The sequence below is a fragment of the Apis mellifera genome, linkage group LG6, assembly GCF_003254395.2.
Source record: "Apis mellifera strain DH4 linkage group LG6, Amel_HAv3.1, whole genome shotgun sequence".
Taxonomy (NCBI): Eukaryota; Metazoa; Arthropoda; class Insecta; order Hymenoptera; family Apidae; genus Apis; species Apis mellifera.
The window spans coordinates 7,337,093-7,355,193 of record NC_037643.1 but is presented as its reverse complement, the minus strand read 5'-3'; the positions used below and the strand labels follow the sequence as shown (position 1 = coordinate 7,355,193).

The window sequence follows — 18,101 nt, the reverse complement described above, 5'->3', positions numbered from 1 at the left end:
TAATCCTTTTGAATGATTGCTTCGTGTCAAAAAATAGGCAAGTTTAGTTCGATATTATTGCAATGATTTCTAAGTAAAACTATTGCTCTGGCTTTTAAATTACTTGATTACATAGAGAAAGTTTAAACTTTCTGAAAATTTTCAAATAAAAATCAAGAACGCGATTAAAATTTTTTGAAAAAATATTATAATTGTATGTTGATTCTCTTTATTGTAAGAAACTGTCGTTGCTTAAATTACAGTTTTTTCTAATATAAAATTAAATGAGATTATTTACATTAAAATATTTTATAATATATTCGATTAAATATTTATTCGCAATGTTCGTACAACAATTTTCAATAATTTTGCAATATATATATGCAAGAGGCATTACGCATAGCGACCGCGTAACGCGTTTTTCGTACGATTCCTTTTTCCGCCAGTAGCGCACGCGCTGATTAACCTCGTGGCTGGTTCCGATGTGCTTAGCCAATGTTGTAGCAGCGCCGTTAGCTACATGACGATTTTTTGTAGTGTTAGTGCGACGTATACATATGCGTGCACTGTTGCACACTATTCAATGCGCTCCAAGAATTACCAAGTAGTGGAATGTCACGTGATACCGTCTTGTGGGTATATAAAGACGACCGATTGCTGGTGGAATCAGCCACTTGCGAATTGGCTCTGAGGTTTGTGCTATGGCTTGTTCCTTTTATACTGACTAAGGATTTCGATATATAAGATTGTTTATCTTAAAGCAAGAGAATCATCGAAGAAATTATTTCCTATTGTATTACTTACGATATTATTGAGAAAAAAGTGAAAAAATAATAATATACATATATATATATAAACAAATAGCGAATTATAAAAAAAGACTCATGTGAAAATTATTTGAGGTAGGTCATTGATTTCAATGATGGATAGAAAAGTGACGTAGCTCGATTACCAACTGCTTGATCGTCATAGAGAAATGGACAACACGCATGCGCGAGACGTTGCCCCTATAGCAAGAAGTTCTAGATATGTATAACGCGAATGCGCATGCCTACAGATCATAGAAATAAATCAAAAAATATATATATATATATACAAATATGAATATAAATACACGAACATATATAATAATAACATATTCATATAAATATATATTGATATGTCAATTTTGAGATTTTATAATCAAAAATTGACTACATTATCTATAAAAAACGAATCTAGTGAGATACATATTTTCAAAGTGGAGAGTTACCACGATAACCACGATAAAGATCTCATTTTATGCGCATGTATTTGTTGCGTCTGGTAAAATATGTGAACGTCCTACACTGAAAGAGAGAGATAGAGAAAAAGACGTGACGCATGTGTCAGAGTCTGTGCATCGGTTCCAAGGCCCTCTCCGAGCACTGCCTCCCGAGGATTTCAACTTCTTTTTGTCCGGCGTTCAAGGTGAACCCGTACAAGAAAAAAAATTCCCCAGTTCTCCTGATTGTCAGATAGCAATACGGGACAGAAAATATACTGACCTACTGACTCTTTCATAAGGGATTTCCGGCATTAGTATTCAATTGTTATGTGTTATAGTAACTATTGATTGTCATTATCCAATTACAAGGTTATTAAAAGTCTTGTTAAGTTTTGTAAATCGTTCGTTACACGTACATATAAGATCTTGATATATATATATATATATATATATGTATATATATATATATATATATATATATGATATATAGAAAAACGAAACAAAAAGAGACGAAACTTTATCTTTGTAGAAATTTTCTGATGTTGGATATAAAGTGCCACAATTAATCGCAATCTAAACGCCATCATGATTGTCGTGAAATGATTAAATTTAATGAACGCATTAGATCTGCGTTTATGGATCGCCTTAACGTACAAATGAAGAAACGATCGGTTGATTTCGCGACCGCCCTAGCTGGGAGTCTGCTAATAAAAGACGTTGCGCAATCGTGGACGTTGGTGTTGCGCCGTAGATAATAATAAGAACGTAGACTGACGAAGTGGAGAGATCGGGTAGGGGAGAAGAGAGAAAGAAAGAGAGATAGGACCTCTCTTTTTGCCTCCGTGTGTGTTCCTTCTTTCGATACTATCGATGAATATGTGTGCATACGCGAATGCACAAACATAATATTTTGTCGCGCATGAGTTGTTGCGAATCGCAGCGGCCGCGCACTAGTGCACTGGTGCAATGAAATCGAAGAGAAACTCTCGACTGAACCCATATTGTATTTATGGCTTCTTTCGAAGCTATGGATAAATTCTTTGAAATCTTTAAGAAAATTATAATTTTCTCGTTTTTTATTTTTAATTTTTAATCTTATTTTTTTTTTATCTCGTTTTATTAAGAAAACATTTTTTTTTATTTTTTATTTGGTTTTCGTATTTCACTTTCGATAAAGAAATGTTTGTAAATGGAATCAATCTATATTGAGAATCAAAACACATTAATTAAAATGTGAAATTTCTATCATCAGTATTTATGATCGAGAATTGTCATGAAATTGTTTTGTCGAATAACATTCATTTATAAGAATATTGGCGTTATATCTCGGCCATATTGTCAACGTCCATGCTCTGCCTTTCTTGCGGCCATGTCTCTATTTTACCAGAAAGGAAAGGTTGTTTGATTATAGACAGATGGGATGCAGACAACGTTCAGAGGCACGTATCGAGGAACAATTTCTCGGCAATCATTATACGTGATAGATGTATACATGAACCAATATACATTTCAGTGTGACCACGAAGGTCTTTAGTTTATCTGGCAAAAGAGAGAAGCTACGAGAAATCTGATCGTAATTACTTCCGGCTCGCCAAGCCATCTAGAGAACGCTGAGAAAACGGAAATTCACTTTCTTTACCTTGGCACTGTAGTATCTCTATCCGTGCGTTTATCTTGTTTTTTCTTACTATCTGTTTCTCTCTATCTCCTTTTCAAATGACGATTGTACGATATGCATTCACGCTCATTTATATGTATATACATCACGGCTCGTTTTACGAAATGTTCAGGGTCAACAGTAATGTTCAGTTCAGTAATAGATAGAATATTACCTGCATTGAATTTTTGTAGATTTTTCTAGCTACGGATATCTATGTAATTGTGTTAATAATTATTATTGATAATCAGTAATTTATCATCTTATCATGTGCAAACTCGTGATAGAAGATAATTAATATACACAAAGATAATTATTATCGAGAGGTACGCTTAAAAACATTGTCTTAAATTTAATATTCAGTCAAATTAAAATTATACGAAATATTAATTTTAATTGAATTTTTTTTTTCATTTCAGAATTTTAATTGTATACTTTTTTTGTCGTAAAATAATTTTTTATCATAAATGAATTAGAATGAAATTTAAAGTTCGAAAATAAAAATATAATTTAAAACAGACATTCAACGCCATCTGTTTGTAATTCACTGATTTACGATATTTTTTGACATCTTTTAAAATTAATATTTTCATAAATACTGATATAATGTACAAGTTTAAATATGAAACAAAATTTATTTTTCGATTTAAATATGCTGAAAGTATTAAAAGCAATATTTATGTTATCTATTTAAAATGTGGTGTATTATTGTGAACAAAACGATCAATTATATATAGTTTGTGACGTAAATAGTCGCGGTAAAAATGACGAAATAAATATGCATATCACAGTCAGAATGTATTCAAAGCTTTCGTTCGTTCCTCTGTTAAAATTTATAAATGGATTTCATGTAGCTATTGCGAATATAATTTTATCTCATTTCTTTGTCGACAAGTCTTTAGAGTCGTATTCATTTGAAAGAAAGTTGATATCGTTTATTTCAGATGGTAGAACGTGTGAAACTGTACCGTCTGTTCATTAATATGGTAAAGTTATTTTGCGACAAAATCCAAAAGAAAAAATCGTGTGCTTCTTATTAAATAACTTTAATACCATTTCACGTTAAACGACAGAAAATGCTCTTTTGTAACCAACTGGAACACAGGTACGTAAAACTTGTGTCCTGTCCTTTTTCCTATCTCGTTTTCTCCCTTCATTTTCTCCCTTTCCCCTTCTTCCTTGTCAACATTACGCTCGGCTTGGCAAACAGTGACAGGCACAAGCATACGAAGGACGTGTATCTATAAATTCAACACATGCGCAGATTGGCACCAATACATCTATATCTACTTCAAAAGCCGTTGAACGTTAGCGGTTAGTTTTTTCTCTTTTTATCTCACTATCTTGTTTCCTTCGTCGTTTTGTTCACTCTCTTGTTCACGCATACTCTTTTTACCAGTAGAATAGAAGGAGACAGTAATAAACATGGCTCAGAACTCGAGGCGATCGTTTTCATCAAATGTTTCGAATCGTAAACGTATATTATTTGGCTGTTTAAATTGTTTTCTATTTTTACTTGTGTTTTGGTGTATAACAACGCAAAAGAGAAACTAATTATATTTAATTCAAAGCTTGATTGCTTTTCTGACAATGGCATATAATGATAATTGATAGAATCGAATAACTTGTTGGTTAGAGGTTAGGGTTGAATTCAATCGCTCGTCAGTGTTTCGATATTGTATTATGATCGTATAATTTTTTGATACAGATATATATTATTTGTGTATAAGATTAGTAACTTTTGTTATATAAAATTTAAATCTAATTTTTTATTTTTATTAGATTTAGGAATGATATCTTAACCTTGAATTCTGAATTTATTTCATGACTTTTTATAGTATTATCTTTATTTTTGCCACAAATAGTTTTTAGTTTTTATTCTTTTTCTTTTTAATTCATCATAAATAATTATATATTTTATATAATATATAAAATAATATTATATATATATGCATATTAAGATTAGTAATCATGAAATTTACGATATTCTTGATTTTGTGATTAACTTTCATTCGATTTTTTATTTATAAATATTTGTGTTTTAACGAGTATAAATTTTCTTTAAGTATTTTAAAGAAATAATTAAAAAAGATTATTTAAAATAAAAATAAATTTTTATATATTATAAAGAAAAGTTGCGTTTTAAGTGAACATTACATTAAAGTGAATGTAATTAAAATAGCAAGATTCAACGATATCGAAATTAAAAAGTGAAAGAAATTACATCGAAAGACGAAGAATCAAAAAATTAACCTCATTCGTTCTACGCAAGAATAAATATATTTAGTTAAGTATTTTTTTAATACATATGTTATTTGTACATTTATTAAATTTACATGATTTTTAATTTTCTTGTAATACATAATTTAAGAATGCAAACATAATATCTAAATAAATCGTAAGATAGAAATAATTCTGTCACGTCACATACATTCATAACCTATATCTACAATTTTCATTTTACATGATACATTCGTACTCGGGTAAAACGTGATATTCTCGCAATCTTTAAAATGCTGTTGTATAGAACTTTTTTCTTATTCATCAAATATGTTTTCATTATTATATTCGAATGACGTCAATGCAATTACTAGTTGCACATTCAATAATAATCTTGAGTCTCAATTCTTGAAAATTCCATTGCTATTGCAAACAGAAGATTTTAGTTAAGTCGAATCGATATTATTATATAATAACATGATATTTTTGAAAAGAATTACACGTTATTGTAGATATTAGCAATGAACTTATATTCAAAACAAATATAATCGATACGAGAAAAAACATATTTTATATTATTTTGCATATGTCAAAAAAACTTTTGTTAATAATTCAAATGTCAAGAAAAAAGCTATATTATTTGAAAAATTATTTAAATACGTCGATATCATATATCAAAATATTCTTCTGAATATATCTATATATATATATATAATTTATTCTAATCATATTTTATCGATCGAGTATTTGTTACGTGTATATATATAAAATATTAAATCCAAAATGAATTCTGTTAAAATATTCGCGTATAAAAATTCTAAAAGGTTTATCCCCGGACGTGACCTCTTTCTTGAGATCCATGGGAAGGAGGTCTCATGGACTACGTCACAATCATGTGGTCGACGACGAAATATAAAAGGCGTACACCGGAGCCGACACGAATTGAATTGCAAAGAGCCCCGGCAGACTGACGCGTTGAATCCTTTTAACCCTTCGTCGGGTCATCGATAATATCTTTTTTCTTATTATTTCCCACGCCGTTGTGCCTTCAGCCTCTTCTTCCTCGTTGCCACCGTAATTTCGCTTGTTAATTTACTTAATTTATATCATCATATGCATCTCGTTCGCAAAAGCATTGCCACCAATAATTTTCATCCTTTGGATTATTCCATTATATGCTTCTATCGACGATTTCACTCGAATTTATCGCGTAATAAAATAAAGGAAACGAGCCTATGATGCGCCACTAAATTGCAACATTTGGCATTATACGTGAAATCGATACAGAATCGATACAGATACTGGTAATTAACGATGACATTTTATCATTATGAGAATTGGTCGATGACCGTTATGCACTATTATCATGTATTATTCATTATTCTTATCAATCGATTATTATTAGTGTTGCATCATTATTACTTTATACATATTATAAATGTATATTACTATTCATTTTGAAATTTATGAACTGGAATGTGAAAAATAGATTTTTTTTTCTTCTTCAAATATAATTTATTCAATAATTTAACTTTATTTTCTGAGAATTTCTCAATTTTATTAATTTATATTCTTTAATTAATTTTTTAATCGACAGCACAATTAGATTATATAATTATTCATAAATTAATCAAAATCAGAATAAATTAGAGTTTCTCTTTAATTTCATTATAAAACGTAATTTGCAATATTTCTATTAATAGTAAATATTTTTAAAAAATAAAAAATTTACAAAAATTAGTAACAAATCTTAAGAAATTCCTAATATTTCTTTCAGATTAATTTATTTTATATAAAATTCTTGTTTTATCGATAGAGATATCGTTTAAAGATTAATGTAAGATCGAAGTGCAGTACCGTGACGTGAACACGCGGAACCCCTGTCCTCGAAACAGCGCCAAATTTGGCTGTCTCACGATTGGAATTGGCAACCTACTGACACACTAATCGGTGCGCATCGACAAGCTCTGTCATGAAATCGCATTTTCTCGAAGCCGAATTAGGCGGCTGTGCAAAATGACTTGTTCTCAGACTGAAATCGTTTCCCCGATGACGTAATCCCGATACTTCTTCATCGGTCTAATTGCATTTCGTGTTGTAACCCCTTGCACTGGAAGAAACGGGTTATATATAACGACCATCGTGAAACGTTTAATTCAACTTGTATGCGAATAATTCATTGAAATTGGCAATCTTCAATTTCAATTTCAGCTAGTTTTTTTGGAATATTAAAGAAAAATAGTAATTTGAATAAGAAATTGTTCAAGTAAGAATAAATCATTGTAGTCATCATCGAAATATATTGATGGTTTTATTTTAGCTTATTTTTTTGAACAATTATTATCTAACAAATTATTATCTTTAAGTTTTTTTTTAAACGTAATTAAGAACGTCATAAAAGATATTTATATATAGAATTTTTTTCTAGAATTAAAAAATTAAAAAATCTAGTTTCCGTTTAAAAATGTTTCAAGGATATGGTACTATAAATAATTATAGAGATTTGCATTTTTTTTTTATTTTTCCTTTCAATAAATATATTTTTTTTTTATTTTTTTCACGCATCATTAAATATATCTTTATTAACTTCAGAAAATATATTTGTTGAATTTTTGACTGAACTTTTAATAGCTTCATACTTAATATTTATCATTTTGTATATATATATATATATATATATACACTACAAAAAATTATTTAATGATGCTTTTAGTAACTCAGTTGAAACTCATTAAATCAGCGTGGAAAAATCTATAATTAATATAGATATTGGCTTAAACAAATAAATATTCAAAATCCTTTACAGTTTTGATAATTTTATTATTAAACATCCAAGAGTTATTGCACTTATTTATTAATTATAAAATTCGTACCCTTTAACTGAATAAAACAAGTATTACAATCGTTTAAGGAAATATAGAGAATATAAGATAAAAACGGATGCAATCGGAGAATCGAATCGCGAGAAGAAAATTCCATATCTGATATCGTGATATTTTTATCTCGATCGGATTCCGGAACGATTCGGATTCGATGTAAGCGAAAAATAGCAGGAGATCTTCTATCAATCGGTACAATCGAGTGGAAATTGGTTCATGTATAATATAACATAGTTAGAAAAGCACACGTGGAAAAGCCGTGAACGACGATTTCAAAGGCCATTCAACAGCAGCCGATCGTGCATCGTTTGAACAAGATGACTCAGAAAACGCATTATTTATAGAGCCTTCTGCTCTCTTCTGTTTCTGTCGTGCAGCGAGGTGAATCACACGTGTCATGAGAATACGGAATGAGAAAAAAGGAGAGAGAGAGAGAAAGAATGAGAGAAAGAACGCAAATTACAATTGTCCAATTTGAAATTTTGCATATGTCATGCTTCACTACCTTTTGCCCCCGCGTCCTCCTTTCATACGAATTCCTTCCTTGTTACGTATCTGTTATGTGACCGAGAATTTTGGTTTACGCGCGCCAGGATTTGGCCGAAAGTGGGCCGGCCTGATGATCAGTTGGGAAAAGTACACGATAGATCTTTAGAGAAGCTATAACTTGGTTCGAATATTTTGTGCTCAAGGATGAACATTTATTCCACTCTTGCGTTTGAATGTTCTCTGTAAAAAAAGTACAGCACATTAAGAAATAATACATAAAATAGACTTTTATGTATTAAGATGATTATAAGCTTGAAATTTGGAAATAATTGATCTTAACTGACACTAGGTATCCAGTTACCGATTCTGCGAATTCTATGATTGCAACAAGTAGACAGAGATCATACGCACTTGATAAGCATAAGGGGAGAAAGTATATAAGTATAATAGTATGGTTTCAAGAGGGTGCCGTTATTGCAGATAAAAAACACTATGGAGGGATGGATACTGATCCCTTCGATGAATAGACTGGTAAATGGTTTGTTTGAAGTAGACGATTGTGTGGCAATATCCGTGTGGTGAAATGATGGCAGCAGTAAATTCCGAGTGGTAGATTTAGTTGAATCGTTTGGTAGTCGAAGGAGTTTCCGTAATAAAGAAATCTGGTGGCTGGTCTGCTCTTCCTCCCTAGTAATTTTTTTTTTTTTCGTGTGGCGTTCCGTTTTGTCCTTTTTATATCGTGTATTTTATTTTAGATTTATTTATTTATTATCTCGTCATTATAAAGAATAACTATAAAAATAGAAATGTATGTTTTTATAGCATTTGGATATATGAAGTATATTCATGTTTACGATAAACTTTACGATGTTCTAACTTTAGAATGTTAAAGTAATAAATGTCGAAACAATGTATAAAAGTATTATCTAAGAAGATTATTTATATGGAAAGAAATGAGTCTTCTTCACTCTTTTTGAATAATCTCAATTAAATTCACAATACTATTCACTATATGAAAGGTCATTCACAAAGTACAATATAGTCATCGTTCTGGCAATTGTTTGCCGACATATCGACACATTAAAATATAATATCATGTATCCGTGTAAATAACCAATTTAATGGCTATTAAAATCAATCGTTTACCATATAGAATGTTAATTATTCAAATACTTTGACATCAATTTCCTTTTCAAAAGTATATTTCTTGTATTGATTTTTTATTAGTATTTAATTTTTTAATAAAATATGTTTTTATTTTATTTATTTATATATTTTATTTTGTAATATAATTTATGAGAATAATTTTCTTAACTATGTCATGTTATTTAACGTAAACTTTATCGTATGTTTATCTGAATTTTATATTTTAAGAAAGTAATGTTTGTTATTTTCAAAATCTTTATTAATTAATCTATGGATAAATATACTAAAAAAAAGAAAAATATATATAAATTATATAGATTAAACACATATAACAAATATAGATTATTATATTAATGACTTTCACTTTATAAATGTCTAACCTAACCTAAATACCAAATCTAATCTAAAATACATTTAAAAGCATTGAATATATCTTTGAGAAAATACTTACATATCAAAAATATTTCATCGTTTTAAAATAATACCATCAAATTCGATGATTGAATATTATTTTTTCAAATATCAACAAATTTATCATCAAATCTCACCAAAATCTCAAATGCTGCATCCGAATAAAGAACTTGAGTTATTCCACACTGGTCAATTAACATTCAGATGTATATCAAGCATGACTACGTGCGCACGAATCACGTGTTGAAGTGCATGCACGTCGAATGTGTCCCTGTTCATAGCTCGTCTAAATTGTGCCGCATATCCAAATCAACTTCATTTTGCATGCGACCAACGAAGCATCGTTACCATCGCGTCTCGTGCGATTATCGAGAGCGACTTCGATTGCTACGCGCATGCGCATTGCGAATCGTTCCATTTTCGTCCAGTTCCCACGTATGAAGCGTGTAGAGTGTGATCACGAAAGAGGTTAGAATCTTAGAATGTGTTTAATAAATATGGAAAGATATATTATTCAAATTTAAAGTGATTATTGAGTGCTAAATTTAAAAAAAGAAAACAATTAAATGGGATAGCATAGAGTTAACTTGAGTAGATATTCAATTAGGAAGTCTATTAAAGACAAATTTTTTCGAGTAAATTTCGTCAACCATTAACCTAAGAATATAAGCAAACTTTCGAAACATTGAATACGCGATAATCCTTTTTTGACCCATTTTCACTTATAATATTAATTAAAAGCATGGAGCTACTTTTTTGTTTATGTAATATTCTTTCTCATATTATCTATAATATTCTTTTATTTACCTTTTTCTCGAATAACCACTTTCTACCTAATTCCTAACCTAATTCTGTACATTATTTACATTGCCACACAACGATGTATTAGGCAATTCCACGGTCGATACTGGGTCTAGGTCCTTACCAGCTGAGGAATACTAATTCATGACGTCTAAGTCTGTTGAAAAATTATGCGTAACTCTCGTTCTTGGTAAGTTATAAAAAATTTTGGTGATACTGGATTATATTATAATATCACTATTAAAATAATTTATATTGCACGTGTCATAGTTAAATATCTATTGTTCCATAAATACTCGTAATATATCTATTATATATATCTCTATTATATATCTATAAGTTGATTACATTTGTCTATCATCCAATTTATGTTTCGACATCTTTGCAGTTAATTGATTTTTCGATATTTACGTAATCAACTATAATTCAATATTATTCGATCAAAAATAAACGAACATGTTATCTCTGAACGATGAAAAGTCTTTTCAACATCGACAATTTATATACAAATGCAACATTGACTTCTAAAAATTTCCAACTTTGATCGGTCGATCAAAACCTTAATGCTCTTAATCGTCGAAAATAACTCGAGTCGAACGAATATACTTTTTTTTTTTTTTTTTAACGATTCTCGGGCGCATTCCAGCTCGTGAACTTTTTAACGTAAAAAATTTCGTAATCGATCGCGCGAACACTGCAGCTCGGCGATTACGCAACGGTGGTAAAGCCCCAGATCCGGCCACGAGCAATTAGAAACTCCTCGTTGGTGTTCATCAGCGTTATCAGTTTATTAAACCCGCGTTTACGGAATTTCGACGTTTCTCCGCAGAGTTTCGCAACGCGGCCGTGATTACGACACACGGAACGAACTTTACCCACGGCACTAATTCACCACTCGATCGATCCTCTGTGGAACGCGAGGAAACGATCGTCGATGCGCAACTAGGAATCTCGGCTCTAATGGAAAAAAAAAAAAAAAAAAAAAAAAAAAGAAAAGAAAAAAAGGAAATGGGGAAAAAACGGATAACAACGTGGTTTTCGCGAAACCTTAGTCAAGCATCGCCGGTTCTACTGCAGTTAGTAATTAGTGTGTGGCGCAAGACGAATTGAAGGAAAAGAGAAAATGTTTTTCTTCTTTTTTAATAAATGTGGAATTGAGGAGATAATTATATGGGTTTTTTACGTGACTTTTTTTTTTCCTTCTTTTTTCTTTTTTTTATATATATTTCTATTGCGTGTAATTATCGATATAATTATCAATGTATTGATAATTATTGTTATTGAGATGAATCATTTGCGGAATGTTCGTAGATTATTGAAGAATTGTTGAATTTTTCGAAGATTGTGATACGTGACTGTATTGTGTTATTTATTTCCTTTGTTCGTTGAGAATTTGCTTAATAATATATATATACTTTTAAATGAAGAAACGATCTTAATATAAATGATATTATATTGTTGTTACGAAATTACGATACATATTGGACTATATTCGAAATGCAACCATAAAAATGAGCTTTTAATTTGTTTAACATTCCTTTTAACGGACGGATTATCCGTAACAAGTTGTAATTCTGCGATCAGGTTGATACTGATTTAGACCGGTCTTCGGAAGGGTTTCGTAAATCCAATTGATTACAATAATCATTAACGAATTTTATGAATAATAAAATTGCATTCAAGTTCGAAAGTTGATAAAATATTTTAAATTATTATCAAATATTTCGATATTCCAATATATTTTTAAACTGCGAAATATTATATCTATTATTTCTTTTTACATATGTACAACATATTTTGATCGTTTAAAATTTGCATATATTATTGTTTCGAATTTTTGTTCACTCGAAATAAATTCGATAGAAACAGGGCAGTGTGAAACAAATGGGATAACTTCAACATGAGTTTTTTGCAATATCGACAAAAAAAAAATCAAAAACCGCAAAATGTTCGATTTCCTTTCATGCACACATGTCGAACGCATATCAAGCGAATTCCAATCGCGAGAAATTTTAAATGAAAGATACATGTGATATAAAAAACTCGTCTCTGAATCGACGAACCTTGAGATTTTTTTTTTTCTATATTAATTTATCGAGACAAATTTAAAATTAACGATCGAAGTATCGAACAAGAACGGAATCGGTTTCGATTTCCCAAGTATGCAAATAGTTGACAGTATGCAAATAAGTATGCGCATCATTATGCGCGCGAAATGAAAGAATAAGGGAAAAAAGGAAAGGAGATATGAAAGAAAGGGAAGAAACGGAACGAAGGCAGGTAGTAGTAATGCGATTCGTTCGAGAGTCAGACGTGTAATATTTATAAATTAAACGAGAAAGCAGACGCGTTACCACGGTTAACTTCCTTAAATCCTTAGCTTGGCGACGAATTTTATATGTCACGTGTCGCAACGCTCGCTTTCACTTAACGCGATTTAATTCGCGTACTTTCAAATATCCCCGCGCTTTGTCCGCGCAATTGTATCATTTTTCACGCGCCCCTCTAATCGTTTGATTACGCATGCGTAAAGCGCACTGTTATATATCGCCAGTCGCGTCGTGGTGAACGTGCGATCATTCTGCACGAGATATTATACGCGTTGGGAAGAAGTATCGCGACTTCATTCGTGCTTGCCGTTGCGCAATGTCGCGGATTAATTTCTCGCCGCGGCGTTAAGAAGATGAGATGTTGCCGAGACGTCGTGGATCGGACTTCTCCTTCTTTTGAAGTTTATAGCTTTGAATGAACGTCGCTACGAATGCTTTCTATTTCTAAAAGTTATATCAGAATTATATCATTCCAGTTATATCAAACTTTTATTTTTTTTTCTCTATTATTGTAATTTCTTTTTCTAAAGTTTGTTCGATTAATGAATTTATTATTACGTCTTTTTATACAGTTATATCTGCAATCTGTTAGAATAATCTGTTTTTTTATATAATTCATTTGCTCATTTCTTTTAGAGGCAATTTTTATTTTTTTGTTAATTTATATACATGAGTTTCGTAAAGAATCCTAACAGAAATAGTAAAAGATGTAAAACAACTTTAATGAACCATCGTTCCCAATGGAGACATATATGGCGGGTTAATGGGCTAACGTGTCACGACAACCCGTCGTTTTACAACGCGTATGTAGCGTTACTTTCACTTGGCGCGATTCATTTTCTGCAGCGTGATGCGCATGCGCGCTCACTAATACGAAACAAACGTTTAAGGGTGCGTTTCCATTTTGAATGTTAATATATGACGCGATAAAATATCTTATTTTAATTCGTTTCAAAAAATATGTGACATTTGTATATATATATGATATTTCTTAAATAATTGAAAAGGAGTATAATAAATAATAATATATTTTATGCATTAAAATTATTTTTGTAAACATAAAATTAAAATTTTATTAAAATTTAAATGAATTAACTTATATTTTATGTTAAATAATTAAACAAAGGAAAATAAATATCAACTTAATCTTTTTATTAAATTCTATTGCACGCTCGAAGCAACTTCTACAAAATCTCCTCCTAAGACAGGCATGTGAATTGAAATTCGAAGACTCGAAGGATTTCGAGGACATGGAGTCGATATGAGACACGTTTTGCCAGTGAAAACGCGGTTTAACATTAATTAACTACGTGATGCGCATCTCAATCGAAATGCGGGAGATTTCGAGCAGGGAATCGTAGAAAGGAGGTGCTAAACATACGACAACAGTGAAGTCATCGTGGAACGAGTAAAAGCGCGCGCACTTTTGCTTCGCTCGCGCGCATGCGTGTTATGCACGCGGCAAAAAAGAAACGAAGGTGCACTTATACGCGGGACGACCTTGTGCCAAATGTCGTTTCATCCTCAGTCAGGGACGTTGGATCGTTGATTACGTTTGTCATCTTTTCATTTTTCCTTGTTTACTCGATTGTCTCGAGATAGTCTCGATCTTGAAACTAGTGCATGTTGCGAATTAGAAAAGATAAGAAAAAAAAAAAATAGAATTTCATGGAATCGAAAAATTTATGATAGAGATTTAAAATAGAATTATTGAAAATTGATTATTGAGAGATGCATTTAAAAACATGTGTTTATTATTTACACGTCAAATTAAGAATTAATAATTCTTTATGTTTTTTCTTAAGTTTGGAGATTGGTATGTTGAAATAAAACTTGAAGTTAAAATTGAGAGAGGCATTATTGAATGATTATTCTTTATTTCTTTAAATTTTAAAATTAAAATTGGGATTTTTTTTTATTCTAGAATAAATAACTAAAAATCATCGAAATAATGCAAGATAAAAGTTTTTCGAACACGCAAAATTAAAATTCTACGCATTCTTTTCCAGACTTGAAAGTTTTCAAACAGATGTACGATTTCGTTTCCAAGAACAGAAATCAAGTAGAAAAAGAGAAAATTGTCGATTATACAGGACATTGACGCTATGACCTCAGACTTGAAATAATTTCACGATAAATATAAAATTTTGAAGGTTGTTCTTCGAAATTATTGCGTTTCAAATTTTTCTGGGATTGTGATTTATTTTTAAATAATTGCTAAAGCTTAAAAAGTTCCAGAGAGATTTTTCACAAAAAACTTTTTCAATTTTTTACAATTAAACTTGGAAAAGATTAGAAAAATATAGAACCTAACCTAAAAATCAGCCTTATTTATATCATTTACTTTCTCGTTTCTTGATCCTTATTTTCATTTACAAAAATTATTTTTATTCTCGCTCAATCGAAAATAAATCTATGATTCCTTTCTTTTTTGAATTTCTTTCCAAATTGTATTATTTTGCTTAAATGTGAATCGAACAGAATTAGAATACTCATTTTTTTCTTCTCCTTTCCAAACAAATTTCTACTCTTTTCCTCTCTTTCTCTTAAATGTTTTATCGTCATTGATTTATGAGTTGATCATAGAATTGTATTACATCGTATCGATCGTTTTGAATTTCATTATTCCATGTTTTTTCATCGTATAGTTTGAAGTGCATAAGCAGCGCTCGAACTTTCGCTCCCAAGAACGTCGATGAAGTTGGCAGGAAAGTTCAGGTCAATTAGACTACAATTTTCTCAATGTTAAAACACGACTGACTCGTCTATGACGAGCTATCTCGAGATAAGTTTCTTAAAGTTTGTTGTATAATATACTTTTATAGCTGAGACTTATAAACGCTTTTAATGGCTGTTTATTTATTTATTTTTTTTTTTTATATTTTTATTACTATTTGATTCTTTTATTTTTAGATCTCTTATATAATTTTGAAAGAAGTATATATACTTATTATACAATATTTAGAAATTTTAGAATTAATTATTTTTATATAACATTATTGATTTGATCGTTATTAATGCTCGTTCACAAAAAAGTTTTAAAAATTAAATTTATATCAGAACAGGAATTAATTTTATTAGAGCAGAAAGTTAATTCTTCGTTGCAAAGAAATAAGAAGCTTGTTAAATGAACGATGTCTCGAGCGTAAAAATAATCACAATGGTCTTGGAGGTGTAGTTATTTCGAGAAACGAACGATGCCTCGGATACGTGAAAGTTTATTTTAATCTTTCCGGAATTTACAAATATACGATGTTCCTGGAGCAAAAGGCAGAAACTAACGAAAATTCCAATTGCATTTTCATTTAGAATCCTAGAATTTATTTCTTAACTTAATTAAAATTCATTCGTTTAACGTAAAATTCTATTCAAAATTTCGATCGGATTAAAATAATTGTAATTATTTAGATTACGAATAATTTTTCAAAGAAAATAATAATAATTAACATCCGACATAATATAATATAACTTAAAATCTCAACAAAATTAAATTCTTCAAAGTTTTCGAGTAAGAAGGATTACAAATGATTCCAAAGTCATACAAATTCTTCGCCCAAGATTTAATCCCCTCATTAATATTTCTTCCATTTGAAAGATTCGAAGAAGTAAAAATTCACAATTATCTAATAAAAAGTATTCAATATTCTATACAAAGTACAACATATATACATATACATAAATACATAAACCCGTTATTTTTATCGCTGTTCCCGTATTCGAAGGATAATTTACGAGTTTCTGTAACAAGGCGAAAGTGAACAAAAGTGTGGAGTTTTGAGAAAGATTCGAATTACAGGTATTCGACCGTAATACCTCTCTTAGCGCCTACATCCGTTCGTATTAAAACTAAATCCGGTCTTTTACGTCTCTCCTACTTTAAAGTCATTAACGGGGCGTCATCAAGGCTTAACGGGAGCACGGCGGACAAAGCGTTGGCGCGAGTTTTAAGAACAAAAGACGCCCTCCTCCTCCTCCTCCTCCTCCCTCCTCCTCCTCGATAGATGTTCCCTTTCATGTTTTTCCGTGGGCGAGGAACATTCCTGGCGCGAAAGGAAAGGTCATAGAAGTTTCGTTGAAAAGGTTCCGCCACTGGTTGCCGACTGTTACGTTTCTTCTTCTTTTTTTTTCGGGCTTGGTTCATCGTCATTTATTCCCCCGCAAAAGCGAAGTATCATTCATTCGGGCGCCATTGAGCGCCTCGAGCGAGAAACACAACCAATTTAAATGTCATTACCCAAATCGAGACAACGCCGGTTCTTTCGCAAGGGGGGAGGGGGTATATTCTCGAGAAGGAGGAGGAGGAGGGGGAGGGGGTATATAATATCCATGCGTTTCCGCCCGTGCGATGATGCAATGCGTTACATTCTTCGCCGATCTACGCCTGTCTATAAATGTACGGATGACGCGGCCACCTACGAGTTTTCGTTCCACCGTGGATATCGCTGCACTGTTTTGGTTTCGGAATGCGAAACACCCAACGTTGGAATCTGATTAAATACCTCGGTCGAATTTTTGTGAAACGGTTTCAAGCGCTTCGTTTTCTTGGCAAATTGGCGGAAGGCCTCGCGAATTTGTGAACACCGCTTATATACTTACTTTTTCGTTTCGCTCGGATAATCGTTTGATCCGGTAATTGATAATTCTTGGAGATTAGGAAAAATTCTCTCGAATTCTTCTTCCTTGATATCCTCGATTGTTTTATTTTGTTGGGCGATTCGTGCTCGCGTGGAATTCCTGTAATGATATTCCCTCTGTTCTCCAAGTTATTTTCGTCCATTTTTCTGGGTTAAGGGGAGATTTTATTCCAATAATTTAATCTATTTTCACTCTTGCGTGCAATATTGAGTTTCGAGCGTCTTGCAATCGAATTTTAAAACAAGTTTTTAAACGAGCAATTATAATCCAATATAGAATAAAACGTATATAAAATATATGATATGTAA

The 18,101-nt window shown here is 31.2% G+C and overlaps 1 protein-coding gene and 2 long non-coding RNA genes across 4 annotated transcripts in view; all 3 read left to right on the top strand.

The window, feature by feature from the left end:
- The window catches only part of LOC409928 (RNA polymerase II elongation factor Ell), a 112,813-nt gene that overhangs the window by 80,068 nt on the left and 14,644 nt on the right, over window positions 1-18,101 (top strand). The gene's annotated exons all lie outside the window — the stretch shown is intronic.
- On the top strand, window positions 292-2,533 carry LOC107965965. Its single transcript, XR_001706383.2, has 2 exons — window positions 292-1,594; window positions 1,755-2,533. It is a non-coding gene; the product is annotated as an uncharacterized LOC107965965 (long non-coding RNA).
- LOC113218885 lies at window positions 9,976-11,945 on the top strand. Its single transcript, XR_003304973.1, has 2 exons — window positions 9,976-11,018; window positions 11,658-11,945. It is a non-coding gene; the product is annotated as an uncharacterized LOC113218885 (long non-coding RNA).